Below are 17,123 nucleotides of genomic sequence, written 5' to 3' on the forward strand. Positions count from 1 at the left end.
TTTTTTTCGACTGTTGACGTTAAAATGCTTTTGCTCTTTCTTTCTTTCTTTCTTTCTTTGAGAGCATTTCAGTTGTTTGAGATAGGATTGATGGAAATTTTCGAGCTTCATTTGTGTGTGTTTATTTTGTGTGTGAGTTGTGTTTTTATTCATTGTAGATGTTATATGTGTGCTCTAGGTTTTTGGGGTATATCCGGGCTCTGTGATTCCAAATAAAGAGAAATGGCTCCATTGTCGCGGATAATATAGTAATCACATTCGTCGAGCATCCGTCGTCGGGCGTGCCATAGGTATATGTACATTAGGAAAGGGTGCACTTTTGAGGTTTATTTGGAGTCGGTGTCCCGTCGGTAATAATCCCAGATCATGAAGGGCGATTGGGTGCTGCGCTTTAAATTACCTATTTTAGTTATTGAGGTTAAATAAATCAAATTTCTCGTTTAAAAATTCTTCGGTACTAAATTAAATAAATGCACTTATATCTCGGTATGACGGGGAACTTTTCCCAAAAATTACTTTATGGATGGTGTCTTGGAAAGTGGTTATCCAGAATACAATTGATTCGTAGTTGTTAAAATAACAAAGAAATATTAACATCAATAAAAAATTACATAAATAAAGTAAATCATGTGGGTGCGATATCAAAATAGGTAAAGGTTTCCTTAGAGTCTTCAAAGGGAAAAATAAAGAAGTAGAGGACATGGAAATTGATGTAATTTGAATGGTTTGCAGTTGTTTATTGAAAGGAATGCGATTGACTAAAGGGGAACTTGTCATTGGGGAAACGGTTAAAGGTTCGTCGGAAATAATCTCTTGCTCAGAAGATACGGGGGTGTCAGGGATTAGATAAGAATGTTTTGGATGTTGGGGATGCTACCAATGATTAAAGGGGTGTGGAATACTTAGTCAATATTCGCATTTTGTGTGATTGTGTTTAAACAATTTTGAAATTCAGACCAGGGGAGGAGTACGTGAGGAGGGTTACAGTTTCGTTAATAATAAATTCCTGGCGGATATTACCTTGAATAATCGGTTCTTGAAATTTAAAAAAATTGACCTTCTGTAACTAACAATGGTTGAATTATGGTTGTTAAAGGAGGTAGAAATAGAGAACTTTCAATTAAGAATTGACAAATTTGTTCAACCAATCGAATTTTCTCTTTTTTTCAATTTGGCAAGATGCTACTAGTGTCTGTTTCTTGCAGTCGAACGAAGAATAAAACAATCTATTTTTTTGCCGAATAATTACGCTCTTCAGAAGTTTGTTCTCTGTATTGTGATTAGTTCGGAATACAAATTTTTCTTTTCACTGTAGCATTTGGTTTTTTTTTCGTGTATAGGTTTCATTTTTGGGGTCTGAAAAATGTTGCATTTGACAAATTCACTTCTCCGCATGGGGTTAATACAGTATTTGATTTGTTTTTGTTTTATTATAAGTCCCTTTTATTTGATTTCATTACATGTAATGTAAGTTAGGTTATCATTTCTTCTGGATTATTTAGCATTGAATCCTTGGTTGTTGTTTCGGTAATGAAGTTTGATGGTACCTGCTTTCCATTTTTTAATTAAAAAATTGAAGAAACTGGTCGCTTTCTCTTCCCTCGTACATGAAGAATGTTGCTGCTAATTTCTCTTTTGCGTGTTTTTCCTTTGGTTTTCATACTAAAGCTCGATTGCGATTAGTTTGGTGAAAACTTCTCCAGCGCTGGAGTTTATATTGAGCCGCGCTATAGAGGTTGATGAGATTGGCAATTTAAGATCTCTTTTGGTTTTTTCTTAATTTTCGTGTTAATTCAGAATTTTTTCCAGATTTTGAAATTGTTGCATCATTGAGGAAAAATTTCAAAAAAAAATTAAACCGGGTTCCACGAGGAGCCCGGAAAAACCGTTTTTATTTAGTCTGGACTTTGGGCTGAAAGTTTGAGGATCGTATTTCTTCCAGTTTTCGAGATATTGCACTTTAAAGTTTAATTTTTTTTGTTATTCATAATTTTTTTCAAAATTAGTTTTCCCAAGGGAAAATTTCTGGCGTTTCTTTCTCTTCGGATTTTGATCAAGATAAAAAATTTCCCATTTTGTTTTATTTTTTTCTTTTGAGACATTTCCGGTATTTATTTTTCCGAATAAGTACGCCCGGTATTTGGGTGTAAATTGGTTGGAATGTTACTGGTGGAGGTCTGTTGATATATCCAACAGTTAGGGTGGGCTCTTCCGATCTTTTCAGTTGTTTGATGTAGTCCCTCAAAAAGGTGTACGATGTACGTACTCGTGTGCTATCGGTGTCCTGCTGGGTGTTAAATTCGTTTTTAAATTCCAAAAGTGAACATTTATCTAGTGGGTGTTCAGGATAGTCTTGTAGATATTCGTAGTAATTTATTGCAATTAATTGTAGTGGCTTCTTTTTAATATTTCTCCCTTTGTGTGTTATTTGGAAAGGAAACCTGCGGTTTAATGTTGCCCATTTATGTAAAAAAGTACGTTTGTGTATCAGTGATGAAAAAATCAAAAAAATAATGACGCCATGGAATGTATTCTTTGAGCCTGTTCTCAAGCTTGGGATAAAGTGCTTGAATTTCCTCTAGAGTTTTCTCAGTGAAAATTTCAATCCTCTTTGCGCAGGTCGTTCACGAATCAATTTGTTGGAATTGTGGCTGTCTTTGATGTAGAGTTTGAATTTGTGCTTCTGATCATGATGAGAAACTTGGCAAATCTTTAAGAGACGGTAGCAGGTCAAAAATGGTACTGATTGGGTCGGGTAATTACAAGTCAAGTCGTATTGCCGGTACCAAATAAGCAATAATAAGCACGAAGATCTGATCGTAAGTGAATGTTTGGCCCACGTGACAGAATTCCACAACCTTATGTGACGATGCAAACCTAATGTGACGATAAAAGTATTGCTACAATTCCTTGCGCTCTCAATGCGTGTATAGTTGTCGCCTGCCGAAGTAACTGACCAACAACAGAAGCCAAGTTTGCAGGCCTTTTTAGTCAAGTGCAATTCATTTACATCCAATTGACAGCGTTGCGATGCAATTAGCTCGACTTCGTGGTATAAAAGTGTAGCCAAGAAGTCGTGATAAGTCTGCTCGGTAGTTATGGCCTTTGGGCAAACTGTGTATTTCGCGGACCCAATACAATCTTTGAGCTCTTTATCATCGATGATAGCGAGTTCCTCTACGTCGTCTGCGACGGCCATATGGTTGGCTTATAGACTCTCTCCAAACTAATTCTTTGCTTGTATCTCAGTCTGGGTTGGGGATGGGAATGGCACGTAGCAAGTTCATAATTGTTCTTTTTGATTCTATTGGCACGGCCAGTGTCAAGATTCGAATGGATTCAATTGCTTCAAATTGGGTGACCAATTTTTGTCTTGTAGTACTAAGTAAGATCTTGGAACGATATGCCGGGTGACAAGCGGTCCTGTAGACGCTTTTGTTGTAAGCGTACCAATATAAGAATTTTATGGAGTTGCTATTGGGGATCCAGTGACATCCAGTTACCAGCTGATCCATCAGTGGTGTATGTGAGATACGACATTGATGCCAAAACTTTACAATACTGCTCGGTAGGTTTTAACGTTTGACACGATTTTTTCAACGATTTTGCTTAAAACAAGACTATGTTGGTTAATTTGCTACCGAATATGGAGGTACTGTACACATTTCCTCATATGGTGTAAATTTTGGCGGAGTGCGAAAAACTTGCCCTCGGCTTGCTCACATTTTCTGTTTTAATTACTTCACCCTGCGCCTCTTTAAAATCTTTAGGTTCTCAAGAGACTACCAAGATTTTTGGTTTTGTTTAGTAGTGTTTTGTTCGAAATGTTCTCTTACGTATTGTAGATAACCCGTAGCTTGTCTAGTGTTTTCTTGGTTTCGTTTTATTCTTTTGATGCATCAACCAAACCCTGACTTGATAGAGCAGAGTAATTTGTCTCCAGCGGCAATGCCTATTCCCGACACTGCAGCGGCTGCTCCAGCAGCGGAGGTAGCTGTTGGTTGGCGAGAAAAAGTTGTGTCTGTCCCAGCGTGTGAGCGTGGAAAGGAGTTGTGAAATTTCTATTTCAAACAACTCAAAATCTTTTTGTGATACTTCGTTTTCCATAAAAGCTTCTTTTGGAATCCAATGTAAGCCAGATGTTGATTCAGTCATGTTAGTATAATTGAGTGGGCAGCTATAATTCTTTAAAAGACTGGCGGAGGAACTGCAATTTCTGTTTTTACAAATTTTTCTGTTAAGAGAGTTTTCTGATGTAAGTTATAAAGTACACCATCTTTAGTTGCCACTGCCGGCTGATAACTTGAGGTGATAGGGATATTTGTCAGTAAGTGAAGTAGCAAGCAGGCTGTGGCTTGCTTTGGATGGTAGCCGTTTTGTTGATGAAGTAAGAGGTTTACTTTTCAAGTTAAGACTGCTGCTGATTCCGAAGGAGGTAAATTGAAGGATGAATTTTGACTATTTTTTGTAATATATAACGAGTGCAAACGACTGTCATTGGACAAAGTTATAACCATTAAGGAAGCAGCGGTAAGGTAATGAAGTCATAGTGGTAAATCTGTGTCTGTTGCAGAGTCCAGAATGTGGTGGAGAATACCATCATTTTGTTGTCTCTGGAGAATAATTGGAGTTCCCATCTTCTATTTGGTAAAGCTGGGCCCAGGTCTATTACCTTTTTGGGAGATACCCGATACCTGAGTGGCAATGAGTGCCAGGGACCTGGGGAGATGAAGTTCGGGTCAGTTTCTGTTGTATCTGATATTGGGCGTTAGTTTCTTCCGAATCGTTGGTATAATTTTGAAGAGGGGTTGTTTCAGGCAAGTTGCCGTTTTGAGGCATTGAAGTGTTGGTTTCCGCGGAATTGAAGGTGTCCTCCATTTTTCGCTAGGTTTATGAGAAGTAAAATTCTAGTGAAAACTTGGGATCACTGGTGCTAGTTTCTATATCGCTAATGTCCGCGTCATTGAAAGCGATAGAGATGTCAGGGTCTGAGTAATGACTGAGTAGTAAATAAATGATCACTTTCACTTGAGGACCTTTTTCGGATACTTCTAAGCTTGTGAGCTGTTTTAGAGTAAGTGCTCTCTTGCCAATGCAAGGTGGTCGCCTCATCTCAGGTTGAAAAGCCTTTGTGACCCTTATCGTGCATCTGCTTGAGGGAAGTGACTGTTTGCGGAAAAGACGTAGTCTCCCACATATATTGTTTCTGGTGTTGCTCTCACTGCAGACGGGACTGAGCCTTTTACAGAGAAGGTGTTTTCGTCGTATATAGGTTCCTGTGTCATTTGTTGATAGTTGTTGGAGGTTTTTGTGCTGAAAAGCTTGCAGTTTGTACCTTCTGTTTGTTACTGATTGATCTGGTCTCGTTCTTGTTAGAGTCATTTCTTCTTTGCAGATGTGTTTCTCTATCTGGTTATCAACAAACTGAGGTTCTATTCCGTCCTCTTGGGATTGTGGGATTGGTCTCAAAGTGTCGAGGATCGATTGACTCAAAGTCTTTGATTTCATATTGTGGTTTCATTGGTCGCAATCGCATTCTGTTAACCCATTGTGTATAGTTTGAGCTAACTTTTGCACGATAACGTTGGCATTTGTGAATCTTTTTTTTCCACTCCGTACATATGAATCCATCTGCTATGTTGTTTGATCATAGTTGCGATTTGTGTTGTACTTTTTTGGTCCAAAATGAGGTAATAAACTTTTTCTTTCAGAGGCGATGCTTTGGCTTTCCTATCTCTTGTATTTGAGGTATGAGTGGATAAGAGGGGAGAGTTTTCTTTAACTGAAGCGAATAGCTAAGTAATTTTAGCATGGATTTCCTTTATTCATTCTGCTATTGGCTTGTGTTGCCAAAGACGTGCTTCAGGTGGGTTGACTGGTATGCGTCTGTGAAATACATCTGATGTCATACACCCGGATGCCGGAGAATAGGCAGTGTTGTGTATGAATACTGCAAAATCAACGTATCTGTGTCAGTCTGAAGACGTTTGGTTTTAGTTGATTCGCATTTGTTTGATTGGGGCGTGATTTCTTTCAAGTAATCCAAGTGTTTTTGCGTGTGACAATGTGCATCGCTTGAGTTAGTTGATATCAAGAATTGTGTCGAGTTCACTCATTAATTGTTACGTAAAAGCTGTCTCTATGTCGCAGATTATTTGTGAAGCAATGTATGATTGTTTCAGGAAGATAAAAATAAGCGCCTGAGCTACAATGTCTGCGTCAAATTTTATCTGAGGTTTTGCGAATAGATATTTAGGGACGGCGTCTAATCCCGATATTAAGTGTAGGGTGAGAATACATTTTTCCGATGAGTCGTAAATCCGCAGGAAAAGTTTGTAAGGGAGACGTTGGCTGTAGGCGTTGTCTCAAGGCTGCTGCGGGACTAAGTTTTGTTGGTAAACATGTCAGACATTTTCGAATGTAGTCAGTTGGCGTTTCTGTGAAGTTCGGGTAGAATCATTTTCCAAATTAGAATATGTTAGGCGATACTCCCTTATATCCGCTTCAAACAATGTTGTGGATGCAGAAAAAAAAACTTCGTTTTGCAAGCGAATTGGAACACAGTGATTTTTGCAAAAGCTGTTGCCTGTGTTATTGTAGAACTTCCTGTGTAGAACTTCGTCAAACACAGCGAGTCCTGTGTTTTGTTTCAAATACTTTTTCAAGTCTGTTCAGAGATATTGGCCAGTTGTCGATGGGCCTCCTTCGAACCAAAGAATATCTCTTTTGATGTCTCAGTCTTTTGTTGTTCAGATCATAGATTTGATGGCAAGTGTCCGTTTGTATCGAAGTCATCCATTGATTTGTTTTCGTGTATTGCCTGGCGTTCCACTGGTTTCAATTGTTGAATATGAACCTCTTCATTGATTTCTGTTTGTTCTGTTACGTTGACTGTTTGACAGAGATAGTGTTATCTCGATTTTTCCTCGGACGACCATTGCAAGTGTATATTAATTGAGTTGTCCGGGGCTTCGGCGGTAGTGTCAAATTCGTCTGATTGATTTATTCGAGTTGAAGTGAAGTGTAAGTTTTCCTTCGGATTTATGTGTATCCTTGAGCTAATCTGTTGCAATGTTGGCCATTCCAGTAATATGTTCTAGTATTGTGTCAAAACTCAAGAATCTAATGCTTTCCAGAGCGTTGGTGGAAAGAATATTGTTTGAAAGAATATTGTGATAGCTCTTCTGTCTGTTAGGACTAGTACTGTTTTCTCATGTCCCCATAGCATTGTTGCAAACATATCAATGGGAAAATGAACGGCGAGAAATTCTGTCACGTAGATTGAAATCTTGAGTTGATTCTGTTTAAAAAACAATAAACTGAAACTTACAGGTGCATTGATTTTTTGATCAGAAGTTATGTTTGCCGTTTGGGTGTCATCCTCGATCATTGATTCAAATCCCGCACAATAGAAAGATGCAACGGCCATAATGACATTTGCTCTATTGGTCATCGGTAGCTTCAGTGATTTTTTGCTGGCTGAATGCAGATCTTGAGTCAGTTTTTTTAGAACATTATGTTGAGTTCATCGTTTGTTTCGAACTTCTTTCTTTATTAATCTACAAAATTGAAGCAGCTTTTCTCCAAGTTCTGGCTTGAAGGCTTTATAAAACCTGAAGAAACCAATCATTAGTTTTGTTCGCCTAACATTTGTGGGCAAATTAACTATCTGGGAAATATCGCAATTTTCTGTCTGATGGGAGTCAAACCCTCTCATTTTGCCGTACTCCCCAAGAACTGAATTTTTTTCAGACCAAAGACACATTTATATGCGGCTAGCTTCATTTATGATTCTCTTATGTACTTAAAGACTGCTTATAGTATTTTCACCGTATCTTGACGATCATGAGCACCTACTCCAATGTCGTCAACGTAATGAATACAGTTGTCTGCTGTAATTACAGTGTCGATATTTGGTCGCATGAATGAGCTGAATGCGCTGACGCTTCTGCTTACTCCATGTGCTAATCTTTGAAATGCGTATGATCGGGATGCAAATTGAAGGCAAGTAGTTGAATTGATTGCCCGTCGGCCATTGGGACTGAGTAGTATCCAAGGCTTCCAGTCATATTGCAGAACTTTTTGCCTGCAAGATGGCTTCCTGCGTCAGCTGGAGTTGCTGTTGGAAATTTTTTGTTCTTGCAGTCGTTTCTAATCAAGTGGTTGATTTCACTCAGATCTAATACTATTCGATTGCTTTTTCTTTTTGCAAATATTGGCGATGAATAGCTACTGCACGGCAATTGGCTACTGAATAGCTACTAGGAGATCGTCTTTGAGATGGACGGAAACTCTTTGGTTTTTGAGTATACTGGTCTGTCAAAATCAATCATGAACTCTACTGAGAATTCGGAGTATTAGCCAATGTCAAGGCGATTGCTTGTAAATAGGTCGTTGAATTCCATAAGGAGATTCTCTGTCTTTTTTCTTTCGTCGTTTGTTATAACACTTCATTGCCAAATAAAGGAGGCTAAGAATGTTTTTCGATCCTCTGCATTATCCAGTGGTCGAATGCACTCTCTCTTCTTAAAGCGAATGTGTTCTTCATCGTTTTTCTATTCCAGAGAGTTTGGATGGATCATCAGTTGTCTCAGGGGTAGGAAAATATTAATTAGCGCGGTGGTTAATTGTGATGTGCTTTAGCTGACCCTTGCTACTTTCTCTATATTTGGATAAGGCTTTTATTTTTGTTGAGCATTAATCGGTTTCCTGCAACTTGGGCTCTAATGGGATAAGAGAGCGGGCTTGTTCGGTTGTGAATTTTGTGAAGGTTGCCGTTAATGTGTTTTGTTCGATTGTGATAGGTACTTCCGTTGTGTTGATAGCCAATAATTGAATTGATTTGTCGATTAGGATTTTGTCTATCGTTTTCGTAAAGCAGGCTCCTATTTTTATTTGGTTTTTAGACTCTACTATTCCAATTTGAAGATCTACGTCTAATGATTGAGAAGGCATGAGTTTAATCATTCTCTGTTTGCTGAGGTTATTTGTAACTCGAGTGTTTGTATTTAAATAATTTTGTCGTCAACTGATGCATAAACACTGTGGGGAATTTAAGTTCCTGTGGTGCTCTTGTTATTGGTTTTTCCGTTGGATGATTGTAGATTTTTTTCAACAAAATTTTGTGACATAGCACTACTAAATGCTCCAGTGTCAGCTAAAACTTTCATTGTATTTGAGCCTAACTGAATGGGAACAAGAAAAACGTTCTCGTTCTAACTAGTTTTCAATAAGAATTTTTCGTAGAAAAAATGCAGACTACTTTTGTATTCAACTTTTGGTTGAATTATTTTGTGGCGTCGCGGTAAGGTGGTTGCCTCTGAGTGCAATCACGTGCGGTATGCTGGTTTCTTGCTCATATCCTGCAAAAGGTCCGCGTTGGAGTGGGAGAGCGTTGTCGCTGGTTGCATTGTTGACTTTAGTTCTTGTTTCTGAATGTCACGTTTCTACCTCTTCCTCTTGCTCAAAAGATGGGACGCTTCTGATAACTTGAAAACCTTCTAATTTGGTATGGCGGTATGTGTGATGTGACATTTCTGTTGTAGTTTGTGAACGGCTTAAAAAATCACTTTTGGTGGTGTTCGGCCATTTTGGTGGCGTTGTTTGTGAGAGTGATGCCTGAATTGAAAAAATTCATGATGCTCTTATATTTTCGACCGATTGGCTGAAAACAGATTTTCTGGAACTGGTTAGTGAAGATTGTGGTGTGCGCTACCTCTGGGTTCAGTTGGCCTATTCGAAGGCGCTTTGTGACAATGGAGCAAAGCCGATTACTCCGACATTGTCCAGATCTATGAGAAGTGTTTTTTGAATTTGAAGGGCATCCCTCGTATAAATTGTTCTCGGATTCTTCTTGCGATCTCATCATTGCGGTCAGTTAGGGCACCAGCGTCATCGACAATTGCTAAGTTGGTGAGCTGCTTAAGTCAGTTAGAAAATTGTCTGGTTGTTCTTTCTCGGGATCAAAAGTTCTGCTCTGTAGGACTAGCTCAGAAATAGGCCGTTGTTCTGGACCTGAGTAACGGTTGCAAAAGTGTTCTAATGCGTCATCAAGGGTGTTTCGTGTCATTTTTGGCAAGAGTAGATAAAAGTTTATTGGGTTTCCATCGAGGTGTAAATGTAGGTAACGGGAATGCTTATTAGAATCCTGGCTACAGCTAAGCTTGGTCTCAAAAGACCTTGGAATTGGTTCATGATTTCGTTGGGTAGCCCGGCAAAACGTTTGAGCCATACTTGGGATGGGTGAGGCACGGCCATTGCTGTTGCAGTGTTTTATGAGTGAAATGAACAATTCTCACGTGGGTCTTGTCCTTTTGCTTTCAATCGACAAAGTTGGCACTCTGGATTATTTGTTTGTTTGAGGTGCTTACGCTGATTTTTCCTGCATGGGCTTCTATAAATTCGTGTCTGTCACCTTCTGGGAGTTTAAGTTTTGTTGTGTTTGGGTCATTTTGTTTAGTGATGAAAATTTCGTACTTCTTAGAGATCGGGGGAACAATTTTGACGTTGGTGAATTGCGAAACGGCATTCAAATTTGCTTGCTTTCATGTGTGTAATAAATTTCCCAGAAGAACAAACATCAATTTGTGAAACTAAAGACAATGGATTTTTTGTTATATCTGTGAAGCTTATTTGTATTTGTTATTTCTGTGCACTGGTATTTCTTATTTAATTCCTCTAGTTTTGCAGAATGACGCTCTTGATCTCTGTCGCCATATTGCAACTCTCTGCAGAGCGATTCTGATAGTAGTTTTCTTACTAATATTTTGGTTCCGAGTGAGTTTCTTAGGTATCTTTCTCTAAATGTTTTCTAAGTGTTTTGGTTCTCAAGCGTCTGATATTCTGCTTATATGAGAAATTTTAACAAGTTCTGAAGATGAGGAACTGAACTGAGTTCCGCAAGAGTCATTTTGATGGAGAATTAAATCGTGCGATGCATTTCTTTTTTATATTTTTTGTTTATATATTTGTCCAATCAGAGTTGAGTTCATTCTATTAACAGATAGTAAATATTTTATAAAATTTCTTTGAGTCTGAGTCTTCACGCGGGATACTAAACGTTGAGAATAAATTGTCAACCTTCTCTGGTCTCATTTAGTCTGACATCCATATTTTTACAATCGTAGAAGTAGGGAATTTCTTAAACGGGATTTTTTATTCTCAGCAGCTGATTCCACATTCGTCACATGAATTGTTTCCCAGGTCACAATTCGGGTTCTCTCTTATCGGTTTGCTGAAAATCTTGGTTCGTAGAGAAATGGAGAGTGCATTGAACTTCCATCTATAAGAAAGGCGACAGGCATAACCATGAAAACTATCGGCCAATCTCGGTCACTCCAACATTAGCAAAAATTTTTGAGAGTTCTCTTGGAAAAAAATATAAAAAATCAATTTGGTTTAGAAAAAAAGTGGTGTCTTCATACATTTTTTGCCCTGACAGAGAAAATAAATCAATATTTTGAACAAAAGGATATAGTCTCAACAATATTTGTGGATATAGCGTAAGCTTTTAACTCAAAATCCTGGGACATTTTCAATCAAAAAAATGAAAAATATGGTTTTGGGGAAAACAGAAAAATCTTATTGAAATCGTTTCTAAATAACAGGAAACAGTGTGTTAGAAACGGAATAGTTGAATCCGACTGGAAAATTAAAAATAACGATGTTCCACAAGGTACTGTAATAGGACCACAAGTATTCATACTTTATGTAAATGACTTCTGTGAGGAAATAGGGAAAAACTTGAAAGTTTTACAATTTGCAGATGATACAGCATTTTTATGTCAAAAAATGAACAGTGTTTAGAAGCAAAGGTTAAAAAAATATTGATGGAAACTGAACAATATATGAAACAAAACAAATTAACTCTAAATGAAGGGAAAACAGAAATAATGGTTTTCCAAAACTAAAAATTACCAACTGTCAATTGCGTTGATTTTAAAAGTCATTCATTGAAACCAACAGATGAATGCATATACTTAGGTAATATTCTTGACAAAGAGTTGACATACCAGAAACAACTTAATAATGAGATCAGCAAAATGGCTTTAGCTATCAGATCAACTTAATTGGTACGCAACAAAATACCTTTAAAGGCTCGAATAAATCTCTTTAACTCATTTCTTTTTATCGCATTTAGAATTTAGTGCATTTTTTTTCAAAGTTTGCCATTCTACTCAATGGGACACAAAAAATTGCTTTTTTCGCACAAAATATGACAGTGCTCAAAAACTACTTCTTGAAAATAAAATACTTCCTGCAGAACTTCAAATAGCAAAAACTTCATTCAACAGACTTTTCGATATTGTCCAACAAACAAACATGCACGACCAAAAAAAAATTCAGAATAATCGGAGACGTTGAAATTAAAGTACATAATCGTACATTTGATTTTTCTCTCACAACAAAATGTAAATCAAAATGGAGTCAAAATTTAAGTATAAGAAAATTCGTTCGGAAATGGAATAAACTTCTAAGAGCTCTGACAAAGGAAAAATCAAAAAATCAAAGAAAATTTAAAAAAAAAAATTAAAGGAAGAGATGCAAAAAAGAAGACACGAACGAGTTCCAATGGACAAAAAAAACGGCTTTAAAAGTTTATTTTTGTAAAATGATTCACGAAAACTAGAAACTGAACCTTAGTTTGTTATTATATTTAATTATTCAAGGGAATGATGTATGTTTGATTTATAATATTACAACATGTAACTTCAACCTTGGGGTTATTCGAATTTACATGTTTGAGATTCAAAAAAAACTATACAAAAAAGATACAAACTTTTGAATAATAGTTGTATCTAAGGCATAACTGCTGGCTCCGTCCTAGCAATGTATCAATCTCTCAAATACGGTTAACAAAAGTAATTTATCTACCAGATGCTGTTTATAGAAGTATGCAAAAATGCTGTCGCTTCATTGGGTATAACCAAGATTCACTGTTATCTCTTTTGGTGCAATTTGGAGGTATTGGTTTTACGTTGACAATCGAATAAAAGGACCTCTGATTATAATTTACAAGGTTCAGGAAGAATTGCAAGCAACTTTCCGACGTAATTATTACATGTTGGAAAAATTAATGCTGCTGTCTTCAATTTTGCAGAGCAGATCAATGGGATCTTTTCTGTTCCCCGCCCAAACTTAGTTGGCATATAATTTCTGTGCCCATCAGTTGCAAATGTTTTTTTAAGCTATATAACAACAAAACATTTAAAATTGGGGGTCAAAAAACTCTGGAAAACAGAATAGATCCAACTATTTAAATAGTTTCCTTTACATTCCAACATAAGCTGCTGATATTACTACCATGGGGGAAACATTTCCATTTTTTAAATTTTATTTTCTGTTTTGTGTGCCAGATCTGGCATAAGAAAAACTATTCATTAACAAAAGAAATTGATCTGGCCGCTTTCTGACAAGTGGGACATGGAGGAACCGCAAGCTGCTCAAATCAGTTTTTTAAAGCTAAAGCAAGAAAATTATTACCCGGGCCGAGGTTTCATCCTTAATCCACCCCTAATTAGCAGGGATTGGGATGTAAAGCGGATTCCACTCTTATTTATCGGGGAAAAGAGTGTAAGAGTGTAATTTTGAAAAAAATACACTGTATTTACACTCTTTTCTCCACTCTTTTTACACTCTTTGCAAAGAGTGTAATTTAGGGTGGACTGATAAAAAAAATTACACTCTTACACAATTACCAATATAACCGAAATTGAAACGTGTAAAGATAGTATGAGTTGGCACAAGGGTTAACGCTCAGGGTGAATGTAACATGTTCGAGAGAGGGAAGATAGGGGACGAATCCTCAGTACCTCCTTCCACCTTTATTTTTTTTAAATTACACTCTTGTAATTACACTCTTCCACCGTTAATTAAGCGGAGAAATAGGGATGTACATTTTTTTTTATTTTTACACCCTTTACACTCATTTCCCCGTTATTTTTGGGGAAAATGCTCGGCCCGGGTAGAAACCACCTCTGGTTGAGTTTTGATTATAATATGTCGTTGTCGATAATCATACAATGTCCCATTTAAAATTAGGCCTCTCCGATTACTCATTTTGAATTTCAGAAGAGTCTAAGATTCCAAAACTGAGACTAGATTCACTAGATAAGAGGTCAACTTATCAAAAGACCGCAGTCGATTGATTTGGGTTTGAAAAGACCGTGAAGCTAAAAAACAGTATCTTGATTAAAATTATTGTTACCGAGTAAATTGGAATGAATAATTTATATCATTAGATAGAGAATTTTTGTGCGTATTATATCAAAACTTTCGCTTAGATTTTCCGTTCTAAATGCAACATACGTATTATTTCTCAGAAATACAAAAGCCGATTTCCCATTAAGAATAACTTCCAAAATGGCTCTAAAGAGTTCGCTTAACCTAACAAATTTGGTTTTTGGAACGGATTAGTTTAAATTGATCACCTAGACTATGACCTGCTAACAAATGGAACTAGATTTGCCGAGGCACTCTGATGTGCTTTTGCCTTGGAACGAGAGCATGTTACGTTGCTTAAATATATAGACGCGCTATATCTTGAACATAGATTACGATAGTGTTTTCACCTGTATTTTGGCGCCGCGACAGGCTTTTATCCAAATTGTTGTCATATTAAATAGAGCTACTTATTGAGTCTCCAACCGAGTATCAAATGCCTGCTTATCTACAGTAGCAATCAAAGAGATTGCCCATTTGAATGTCTCTGGGCACTGAGTCTCACAAATCGAGCAACTATAATTTGACTTGGAAACAAGTTACCATCCTCCGATTATCAAAACAGAAGAAGCGTCAAAATTCCGCCCCCTCAGCAGATTGAAAGATATCAATATCAGCACCATCAACCAGAGACAACTGTGAGAGTCAAAGGACGAGAGGATGATTAGATTATCAACCAGTTGATAGACTGGTTACCGAAAGGGAACCATGTCTGGTGGACCAAGGCTCCAACAAGTCAACCAACGAGGTCCAAACGTTCAATCGCTGTAAAATTGGTCAAGTTGACCTAGACGGTGAATCGCAGTTGTCTCAGAAAGAGAAAGCGGTCATTGCGGGCCAGCAGCCGAGTAAACGAGAGCAGCAGCAGAGGAAAGCTCAGGAGGGGGAGGGAAAAAAGAGACGGCGCCTGCAAATTGGAAAGTGGAGGAATTCCAGTTGTTCAAGAGCAGTCAAGACTATTTCAAAGCTCCAAAAACTCGTAAAACTCAGCTGAAAGGAGACATTTTTTCTCCGATGTCTCATAAATCCGATGACTCATAAATCTAAACCGGCAAATCTAATAAACCCCACCTCCATATATTTCATCTCCATTTATAAACGTTATCCTTTATTTGAAATTTTGGGTAGGTTTTACATATTAGTGCGGTCACCGATAGTCCACTCCATATAATTTTTTTTGTGCAAAAGCATTGAATTTGAAAAATTTTGGTCAAAATTATAGAATTGGCCAAATCGAGATAAACGCTAGAACATTGACGGGTAAAGTCTTATATGTTCTAAATTGCACGAAGCAAAAAAAAATTTGAAAAAATTGACCAATTGTGAGAAAATTCCTTAGCATGTTATAGAAAACTAATCCGGGATGCAATAATTGCATAAAGTTGTCAAAAAAAACAAGTTGGTCAAGTTTTCAAATTTGGAAAACACTCAGTTTTTTTCGAAATAGGCGTTCATTCTTAGAAAGTCGTGAAAACTGTGCATTTAACACCAAGGTTCGCAGTTTGAGCAAAGCTCAAATCAATTATGTTGTAAAAAACATTATATGGTTTTCATATTAGCTGCAAGTTCACTGCATCACGCCATAAAAATTTTGCCTCAAGCGTTACAAGACCATTATGAAAAAGGACTTTACGCATTACCGGGTCTGAGTTTCAACCCTAAAGCGGTGAAAGAACGAAAACTGCTCAGTTCCGATTGAGTCATTTCTTCCGTGATAAAAATAGGCTAGTTATATGGCATGATGTGGTGAACAATTCATTGTCCCATCATCGCAGTAACAACAATAAGTCTTTAACACCTTGCTTATTGCAGTGCTTGAAGAATATCAGGAGCGCATAGAAGCTATAGTGCATTGCCCCAGAGAAAGAACTCCTGATTTTTACGATCAGCTCAAGCGTAGTACTCTGGTTACCTTTCACATAGTTTGTGTCCAAACGTTAACAGAAAGATCCTAGTTTACTTAAAGAGTTAGTTTACACCAAAGGCCTAGTTTACACCTAGTTTCTAAGATCCTAGTTTACAACAAAGGCCTGCGCTTGAGCTGAAAGCACTCACTATTGTGTTAGCACATAAGAACAACCTCCGGTCCTTGATAACACGCTCCCAACCGAAAAAACTCTCTAAGCGCCGTCGTATAACGCTTCGCACTCGTCAATGCTTCGAGGAGGCGGAACTCACTCAAGCCTTTGATAACCTGAATGTCACTTAGTCTTGCGTTGTTGTGGGAGTCTACCCGCTGACTGGCGGTGTGACTTAATTTACTCACGAGTTACGGGTTAGTTAGTGGTTGGTTCCTCCCAATAGCGCTTCACTAAAGGTTTTGCTCTCCCCATATTTTGAGTTATTCACTACCGTCCGTTTTCCGCAGGTTATCTGGTTTCATTTTTCCGTTTCCGTCTTTTTGTTTCCGTGTTGCCGTGTTTCTTTCTATCCCCCGTTTATCTGTTGTATGATGTAGTATGTTGAGTTTTTGCTGTAGTAATTTTTTTCTGCTAGTATGCTGGTTTGTTGTTTAGTCTCGTTGCTTGCTAGGGTGTGACTTAAGTTCATTCTGGAGTTACAGCTAGTTTGTTTCGTGACTTCACCACACTTGTTTGCTAGCAATTTGTTGTAGCTTTATTAATTTTGGTAGTATGCACTTTTGTTGACTGGGTATGGTGGTTTGCTAGGGTGTGACTTAAGCTTGTTCTGGAGTTACGGCTAGTAAATTTCCTGACCTTTTCGACTTTTGGTTATACTACTTCGTTGCCGTAAATTATTCTAATGTTTTGATGTCCCATAATGACGATGATTTGATGTTTTGATGTCCCATGTAGATAAAGTCCCATAATGTTTTGTGCTAGTTTACCTGGAAGTAGCTTCTCTCCCTCTTTCTAGGGTGTGACTTAAGTTTATTCTGTAGT

The sequence above is a fragment of the Convolutriloba macropyga genome, chromosome 7 (assembly GCF_964194025.1).
Source record: "Convolutriloba macropyga chromosome 7, txConMacr16.3, whole genome shotgun sequence".
Lineage (NCBI taxonomy): Eukaryota > Metazoa > Xenacoelomorpha > Acoela > Convolutidae > Convolutriloba > Convolutriloba macropyga.